Source organism: Carlito syrichta, unplaced genomic scaffold, assembly GCF_000164805.1.
Source record: "Carlito syrichta isolate Samal-C Ts95f unplaced genomic scaffold, Tarsius_syrichta-2.0.1 Scaffold311363, whole genome shotgun sequence".
Taxonomy (NCBI): Eukaryota; Metazoa; Chordata; class Mammalia; order Primates; family Tarsiidae; genus Carlito; species Carlito syrichta.
In genome coordinates, this window is record NW_007255459.1 from 253,822 (window position 1) to 262,614 (window position 8,793).

The window sequence follows — 8,793 nt, forward strand, 5'->3', positions numbered from 1 at the left end:
AGCCTCGACCTGCTGGGCTCAGGCGATCCTTCCACTTCAGCCTCCCAAGTGGCTGAAACTACAGGCACGCACCACCACGCCTGGCTAATTTTTTTGATTTATTGTAGAGATGACGTCTCACCAAGTTGCCAGGTCGGTCTTGAACCTGTGGGCTCTGGCAATCCTCTCACCTCGGCCTCCCAAAGTGCTGGCATTATAGGTGTGAGCCACCGCGCTCAGCCCTGAATAATATTTTATAATTTATAAACCTCTTTTTCATAACAATTATTCCATTTGATCCCTCCATAACCCTAATGAAGCAATGCAAGATATATGATTTTAAATTTTTGTTAAACTAATTTATGCTTATAGATTTAGAAATCATAGGGTGAAATCCCAGCACTTTGGGAGGCTGAGGTGAGTGGACTGCCTGAGCCCGAGGGTTCAAGACCCACCCAGTCAACTTGGCGAGACCTCGTCTCTACAATAAATTTTTAAAAATTAGCCAGGTGTGGTAGCGCGCGCCTGTAGTTCTGGCTACTTGGAAGGCTAAGGCGGAAGGATTGCTGGAGCCCAGCAAATTGAGGCTGTGGTGGCCGGGAGCATGCCACTGCACTCTAGTCTGGGCGACAGAGTGAGACTCCAACTCAAAAAAAAAAAGAGAGAGATAACCACTCTGAGAACTTATACTTCCAGTGATGCAGTCTTGTTTAAAATATTTTGAGAACTTTTGGGAACTTATTTGTAGAGCTTGAAGCTTTTTTTTTTTTTTGAGTTGGAGTCTCACTCTGTCACCCAGGCTGGAGTATAGTGGCACACTCAGGCCACCACAGCCTTGACCTGCTGAGTTCAGGTGATCCTTCCAAATAGTTGGAATTATAGGGACGCACAACCACGCCTGGCTAATTTTTTGATTTATTGTAGAGATGAGGTCTTACCAAGTTGCCCAGGATGGTCTTGAACCCATGGGCTCAGGTAACCCTCTCACCTCAGTCTCCCAAAGTGCTGGAATTATAGGTGTGAGCCACCACGCTGGCCTGAAGCATTTTTATAACTAACATGGAAATATAGCAAATGACAATAAACACATAACAGGCATATGCTACTTTTCAGCTTATAAAATTATTTTAGGCCAGGCTCAGTGGCTCAGCCTGTAATCCCAGCACTTTGGGAGGCCGAGGCGAGTGGATTGCCTGAGTCCGTGGATTTGAGACCAGCCCAGGCAACTGGTGAGACCTGTCTCTACAATAAAATAAAAAAAAAGCTGGGCGTGGTGGCACACATCTGCAGTTCCGGCTACTCGGAAGGCTGAGGTGGAAGGATCGCTGGAGCCCAGAAGGTTGACGCTGGGGTGACTGTGAGTGTGCATGCCACTGCACTCCAGCCTGGGAGAAGGAGTGAGACTCCAACTCAAAAAAAAAAAAAAAAGAAAAATTATTTCATACACATTATCATTTAATCTTTGCCACAAAAGACAAAATTTGGCTGAAAGCATTTTGTGTGTTCCAAATAACGATCTATAGTTGTTTAGTTTTTCCAGTTAATCTTCTACAATTAGACTTTGAGGTTTTCCTTTTTCCTTGAGTCAGGGTCTTGCTCTGTCGCCCAGGCTACCAGACTGGAGTGCAGTGGCTCACAACTCACCGCAGCCTCGCCCTCCTGGGCTTAGGTGATCCTTTAGCCTCCCAAGTAGTAGGTACTGCAGGCATGTGCCACCACACCTGGCTAATTTTTTGATTTTTTGTAGTGATAAGGTCTTGCTATGCTGCCCAGGCTGGTCTTGAGCTCCTGGGCTCAAACAATCCACCAGTCTTGACTCCCAAAGTGTTAGGATCACAGGTGTGGGCCACCATGCCCAGCCTGGACATTTAGGTCTAATTTTTCACTATTACAAACATCTCAACAAAGAAATAATGGGTTAAAAATGAATCGGAAATTAAGGCTACAGAACACGTCACTGTGCACTTCTAAGACTTGCCAGTACTCGGAAGACCGGTGTCAGAGACTATATATTTGTAGCCCAATAGTGCTCAGAGCCGACTGCCAGGCTGGCCAGCCTGCTTTTGTCCAGACTTTATGCTCTCAGTGGACAAAACCTGCGAGAAGTATACCAGGGCTGGAGTTCAGATCTCCCACCTCCCAGGATCCCTCTCCAAGAAGGTGGGAGGTGAGCTAGGAGAGTGTACACCAAAACTCAGCCCTCAGAGCTAAGTTGAGGAATGTGAACTTTAGCCCCTTAGACAATGGGAAACTTCGAAAGGTCTCTGAGCAATGGAGGATGACAGGGTTCTAAAAAAAAGTGTTCCAGAAAAATAACATGAGACGGGTCTTAAGGCCCTTTATTTGGTTGTGTGAGCTTGATTTAATCACTTAACCCTGCCTCTTTAGTTTCCTCGCCAGTACTAAGGGGATGACAGGACCAACCTCGGTTATTATGAGGCTAATACATAATAAATGTTTAGCATACTGCCTGGCACAGTGTTGCAATGAATGACAGCTGAAATTTATGAGGAAAGTGATGATATAGATGATGGTGATGATGTGGATTAATTGGGAGGGGCAAAACAAGACAGGAAGGGTAGCTATAAAGTCACAAGGGCCTCAACTGAAGTAGTCAGTGGAAATGAAAACAAGAAACATAACTAGGCTGGGCGCGATGGCTTATGCCTGTAATCCCAGCACTTTGGGAGGCCGAGGTGAGACGATTGCCAGAGTCCAGTGGTTCGTGACCAGCCTGGGCAACATGGCGAGACCTCATCTCTACAATAAATCAAAAAAGAATTAGCCGGCCTAGTGGTGCACATCTGTAGTTCTAGCTACTTGGAAGGCTGAGGTAGAAGGGTCGCTTGAACCCAGCAGGTTGAGGCTGCGTTGGCCATGAGTATGCCACTGCACTCCAGCTGGGGCAACAGAGTGAGAGCCCAACTCAAAAAAAAAAAGAAAGAAAAAGAAACATAACTGAGGCCTTCCCCAGACATGGCACGGTGGTGGGATTACAGGGGCACAGTTAATTGTTGATACAAAAAAAGGAGAAGGGTCAGTCATGGTCAACATGGCATTAAAAAAGTAAGTTAATAGATAAGAATGATTTCAATATCCTACCTTTTAGTTATCATCCCGAGAATGATACCAGAATTCACTTGGAGCTTGTATCCGGCCCTCCTATCCCCGCTCTGCCCCCTACTTCCCACACAAAGTACCTGTGGTATCATGGGCTGGTGATGAATATAACATCCCACAGTACCAAGAGGTAGCTGCCCGCCTGAGCATGCGCTCAAAGACCGTGGTGGGGGGAGGGGGGACTGGTGCTGCCTGTCAGTCCCAGCCCCGCCCATCTCAGGTTTCAGGTGCCTTTTCCCCAGAGAGGATGAGATAGAGGAAAGGTAAGGCTGAACGCATCAGGTATGGGTCCTCAAGGGAGCTGCCTGTGGTCCAGAAACAATTCAGGGAAGGCTGGAACCTTGGGAATGAGTTCAAGTTTCCAGGTGATCCCCAAGGGAGAGGGAAGGGCTAGAGGTGGGTGATCTCTCAGCATAAAGGAAGCTGTCTTTCTGCTTTGTCATGTTCATAACCTGTCTCAAATATCCAGCTCAGTTCCACTCATTCTCTGTGAACACAGCGAACCTGAGCTAAGGCTAGACTCAAAGCCTTAAAGCCACAGATGGGCTAAGGTTACAGCGAGCTCTGACTTCAGCCCAAGGTGGGTTTAAAAGTATCAGGATCTGTCCCTCTCCCAGGGAATACTCCCTCTGTATCCCTGGGGGTATGTGTGTGCCTAGGAAGGGGGTCATGGCAGATAGTGGAACAGCAGGAGTAGTCTGGAAGCTGCAAGGGGATGTCTGGGATCCTTCCTGCCTTGCTTCAGGTACCACGAGACCAGCGTCACCATGATCCACTTCTGTTTGGCCCACACAGCCTATCACTTGCACTGCTGGCTGCCGAGAACTCATCAGCTCAGGCTGTAAGTGTCTGTCCCCCCGCTCTTTGACAATGAATTCATTTCCTTCTGAGGCAGACTTGAGATTTAACTAAAACTTACTTTTTATTTTAAAATTCTGACCTTTTTAAATTTTAAAAACACTGAGTATAAACATTAATGTAACATTTTATGGACATCAAGCCAGTTTTTAAAATATCAACTTTTCAAAAGGAACACGTAAATCTGTTTGGCTCTCCCTGTCGCATGTCTCAGGACGCTCAATATTAAACCTGAGTTGGCCAACTGCTATATAACACAACGGACCTGACCACATCTTAGAACTGACATCTCTAAGAGGACGCTATTCCTTTGAAAATAGTAACTTGAAGCACAGAGCTATATTCTTGTTTCAACAATGCCACCAAAGTTTTAAGTGCTCTGGGGGTATATTTTGAAATTACTTATTCTTTTGAGTACCTTCACTGGGGATAAATCTGTCTTTGGAGGGTATATTTGAATTCTGCAAATATTCTAAAGTCATTCGGTGTTAAATCCAGTTAATAAAAATAAGTAATCAAGTTTGGTGGCTCATCTTGTAATCCCAGCACTTTGGGAAGCCAAGGTGAATGGATTGCCTGAGCTCATGGGTTCAAATCCAGCCCAAACAACTTGGCGAGACCTCTTCTCTACAATAAATAAAAAAAAATTAGCTGGGTGTGGTAGTGTATGCCTGTAGTTCTGGCTACTTGGAAGGTTGAGGCGAAAGTATCACCAGAGCCCAGCAGGTGGACACTGGGGTAGCTGTGAGTGTGTCATGTATTACAGCCTGGGTGACAGAGTGAGACTCTAACTCAAAAAATAAAATAAAATAAGTAATCAAGATGGATAATACAGTTTATAGTGAAGAAAAGAGCTAGAAATATTAGTTTATGGGGAAGATTTTCTTATATGCCCTGGAAGCTATGTATGTGTAATTTCAAGAATTTCAGAAATGTTTTGAGCGGTAACAGCACTTTCATTTGGTTGTACGAGTTGCAGTAGGTAGATTAACTCTTGGTTTTTCAGTCACACTCATGGCAATCATCTGCCTGGAGACAGAGTCACAACAGCCTAGAAAGTCACTATGCGTCTCAGACCTGGGTTCAAATTCTAGCTATTCTCTTGCTCTCTGTCAAGTGAGGATAAAACAAAAAGTTGATAGGCTACAATATGGAAGGGAACCTTCACTAGCACCCAACCATGCTGGCATCCTGATCTCAGAACTATAAGAAATAAATCTGGCCGGGTTCGGTGGCTCAGCCTGTAATCTGCGAGGTGAGTGGACTGCCTGAGCCCACGGGTTCGAGACCCACCTGGGCAACTTGGCGAGATCTCATCTCTACAATAAACCAAAAAAATTAGCCGGGCGTGGTAGCGCGCGCCTGTAGTTCCAGCTACTTGGAAGGCTGAGGTGGAAGGATCGCCGGAGCCCAGCAGGTCGAGGCTGCAGTGGCCAGGAGCGGCCACTGCACTCCAGTCTGGGCAACAGAGTGAGACTCCAACTCAAAAATAAAAAGAAAGAAAGAAAGAAAGAAGGAAAGAAGGAAAGAAGGAAAGAAAGAAAGAAAGAAAGAAAGGAAGAAAGGAAGAAAGAAAGAAAGAAAGAAGGAAAGAAGGAAGGAAGGAAGGAAGGAAGGAAGGAAGGAAAGAAAGAAGGAAAGAAGGAAAGAAGGAAAAAAGGAAGGAAGGAAGGAAGGAAAGAAGGAAGGAAGGAAGGAAGGAAAGAAAGAAGGAAGGAAGGAAGGAAGGAAGGAAGGAAAGAAGGAAGGAAGGAAGGAAGGAAGGAAAGAAGGAAAGAAGGAAAGAAGGAAAGAAAGAAAGAAAGAAAGAAAGAAAGAAAGAAAGAAAGAAAGAAAGAAAGAAAGAAATTTAACATTTTAGATGAAAAAAACCCCACAAGTTCTAGCGTGTTTGTCCTTGGACAAGACACTTAAATCTTTCTGAGTCTTGGCCTGGGAAGGTAGCCCACACCTGTAATTCTAGCACTTTGGAAGGCCAAGGCAGGAGAATCGCTTGAGCCCAGGAGCTGGAGACCAGCCTGGGCAACATAGTGAGACACCATCTCAATTTATGAAAATCTTTAAAATTCAACAAAGAAAAACAAAGGAAACTTTTTGAGTCTCAGTTACCTTATTTATAAAATGGGGAACCATGCTCCCCATCTCATAGGAATTTTGTACATGTTAAATGAGATAATGCATGTAAAAAGTTTGATACATTTGTCCACCAATTAGGAACATTAGTGACTCTTAATATTACTTATGAGTTGTTTTATTTATTTACTTATTTATTTTTTTTGAGTTGGAGTCTCACTCTGTCGCCCAGACTGGAGTGCAGTGGCCGCTTCCGGCCAACGCAGCCTTGACCTGCTGGGCTCCGATGATCCTTCCACCTCAGCCTTCCAAGTAGCCGGAATTACAGGCGTGCGCTACCACGCCCGGCTGATTTTTTTATTTATGGTAGAGATGAGGTCTGGCTGCCCAGGCGGGTCTCGAACCCGCGGGCTCAGGCAATCCACTCACCTCAGCCTCCCAAAGGCGCGGGATTACAGGCTGAGCCACCGAGCCCGGCTTATGAGTTGTTTTACAGCATTAAACTACAGTCACAGTGGCTGGGCATGGTAGCTCACACCTATAATCCCAGAACTTTGGGAGGCAGAGGCAGGAGAATAGCTTGAGCCCAAGAGTTTGAGACTAGCCTGGGCAATATAGTGAGATCTTGTCTCTATAAAAAGTGGAAAAAAATTAGCCGGGCATGGTGGCACTTGTCTGTAGTCCCAGCTTCTCACGAGGCTGAGGTGGAAGGATCACTTGAGCCTAGGTGGTCAAGGGTGTGGTGAGCTAAGATTGTGCTGCACTCCAGCCTGGGTAACAGAGTGAAACCCTGTCTCAAAATAAATAAATAAATACAATAAAATAAAATTACAGTTATGGTAAAGGAACCAAGGTTCTAAAGATTCCCTAGAGATCAGTATGTCTGCTACATATTAGGAACTCAATAACTTAATAAATGGTGGCTATTATTAACACTGAAATATTATTAGATATAATTTTGTTCTAATGGGATAGATTTCAATTCATCTTTGCTATTATTAAAACTTTACCTCTGTAGTTTAATGTAACATTGCCATGAAACTGAACCTGAATTTGGTCTCTTGAAGTCATTTTATCACTCAACAAGTAATGTAACATGTAACTCACTGTCCTGTACAGCTGGGTGACAGTGTTCTTGTTTGGGATCACCACTCTGGGCCTCGAGTTCTACGTGCTGCTAAGGTAAGTTCTGGCTTGCAGCTCTGCGTGCATATGCCTTGTCTGTGGGGAAGCTCTGGGTGCTCTCTGTGATTCCTGCTCTGTGTTTAACTGCAGCCTGCCCCATTGTTTCTGCCATTATGGAGACCACCCACTTCACCTCTTTGAAAAGTCAAACATCTAATACAGTGAGGATGTCTGGGACTGGGGCAGATTGAATTTAACTTTTCATCAACACCTACTTCTTCTAGTGTAAAAAGCCATTAAATGAGTGACAATGAGGGCACCAAGGTCTCAGTTGACTGATTTTCCTCGAGAGCAGTCCCAATGGTCTAGCATGAGCTCACGTATGCAGGGTTGAGCGTGACACAGGCATACTAAACCTAATTACGATTTGATATGTTATTTCAGAGTCTACCTTGGAAATCAGTCCTGGCAAAAACAGTCAGTCAGTTAATAACTTCAATTCTAACAAACATGAAAACTGAGACTCCAGTTAAGTGGAAGGACAGAAAGCTTCCACACTCCTTGTAATCAGCCTAACTCAAACTTGCCAGCTTCTATTACAGGAGGCTTGTGAAGTAAGGCCCATCTCCTTACTCCAGGTCAGAAGTTCCACAAAGTACTTTGTCATCAAAATATCAAAGTAGCATGAATTAGACAAATGGTAAACATTATTTGTCTACCATTTATGAAAATTAATAACTCTATTTACTTGTGGAGTGTTTTACAGCCTTAATTTGTGGTCATAGTAAAAGAACCAAGGTTCTAAAGAGAAGTAGGCTGCCTGAAGCCAAGATCACCCAGTGCCAGAATTGGAATTAGAATTCAAGGATTTGTTGTAATAAGTAATAAATTAACATATCACCCGGTATGTTGACTTCAGGCCCAGATCTTCTCGATACTGCAGCCAGCCTCTCTTGTCCAACCTGGTTGGTAATATCATCTGGACTTTCTTCACAATTGGTAAGGGTGCAGTTATTGTCAAGCATGTATAATTGTCTACTATTTGCCAGACACTGCTAGAACAAAAATGGCTATGACAGGACTTCTTGCTCTTCAGACACTCACAAACTAGACCTTAAGAAAAAATTCACACCTAAAGAATCAGAAGGGAACCTTTAAAACTTCCTCAATATCTCTTTTAGCTCTCCTGCAATTTGAGTATAAGACCAAGTTAAGTTAAATATCAATGCTGTGTGTTGTAAATTCTTAATAGTTATTATAATGTTAAAGTACTAGATTTAGTTACTTGTTCAATAAATGGCTACTGAGCAGATGATACTGGGTAGAAAAGCAGGGATGACGACTTGAAGTCAAAAGTGATACAGAAGAATTGGTCTCTGAGATATGGAGACGTTTTAGGAATAGTTCTTTTTTTTTTTGAGTCGGAATTTCTCTCTCACCCAGGCTGAAGTGCAATGGCATGATCATAGTCACTACAGCTTTGACTTTCTGGGCTCAGGTGATCCTTCCACCTCAGCCTTCCAAGCAGCTGGGACTACAGGCATGGATGCCATGTCCAGCTAAATTTTACATTTATTGTAGAGCCGAGTTCTCACCATGTTGCCCACGCTGGTCTCAAACTCCTGGGCTCAGGTGATC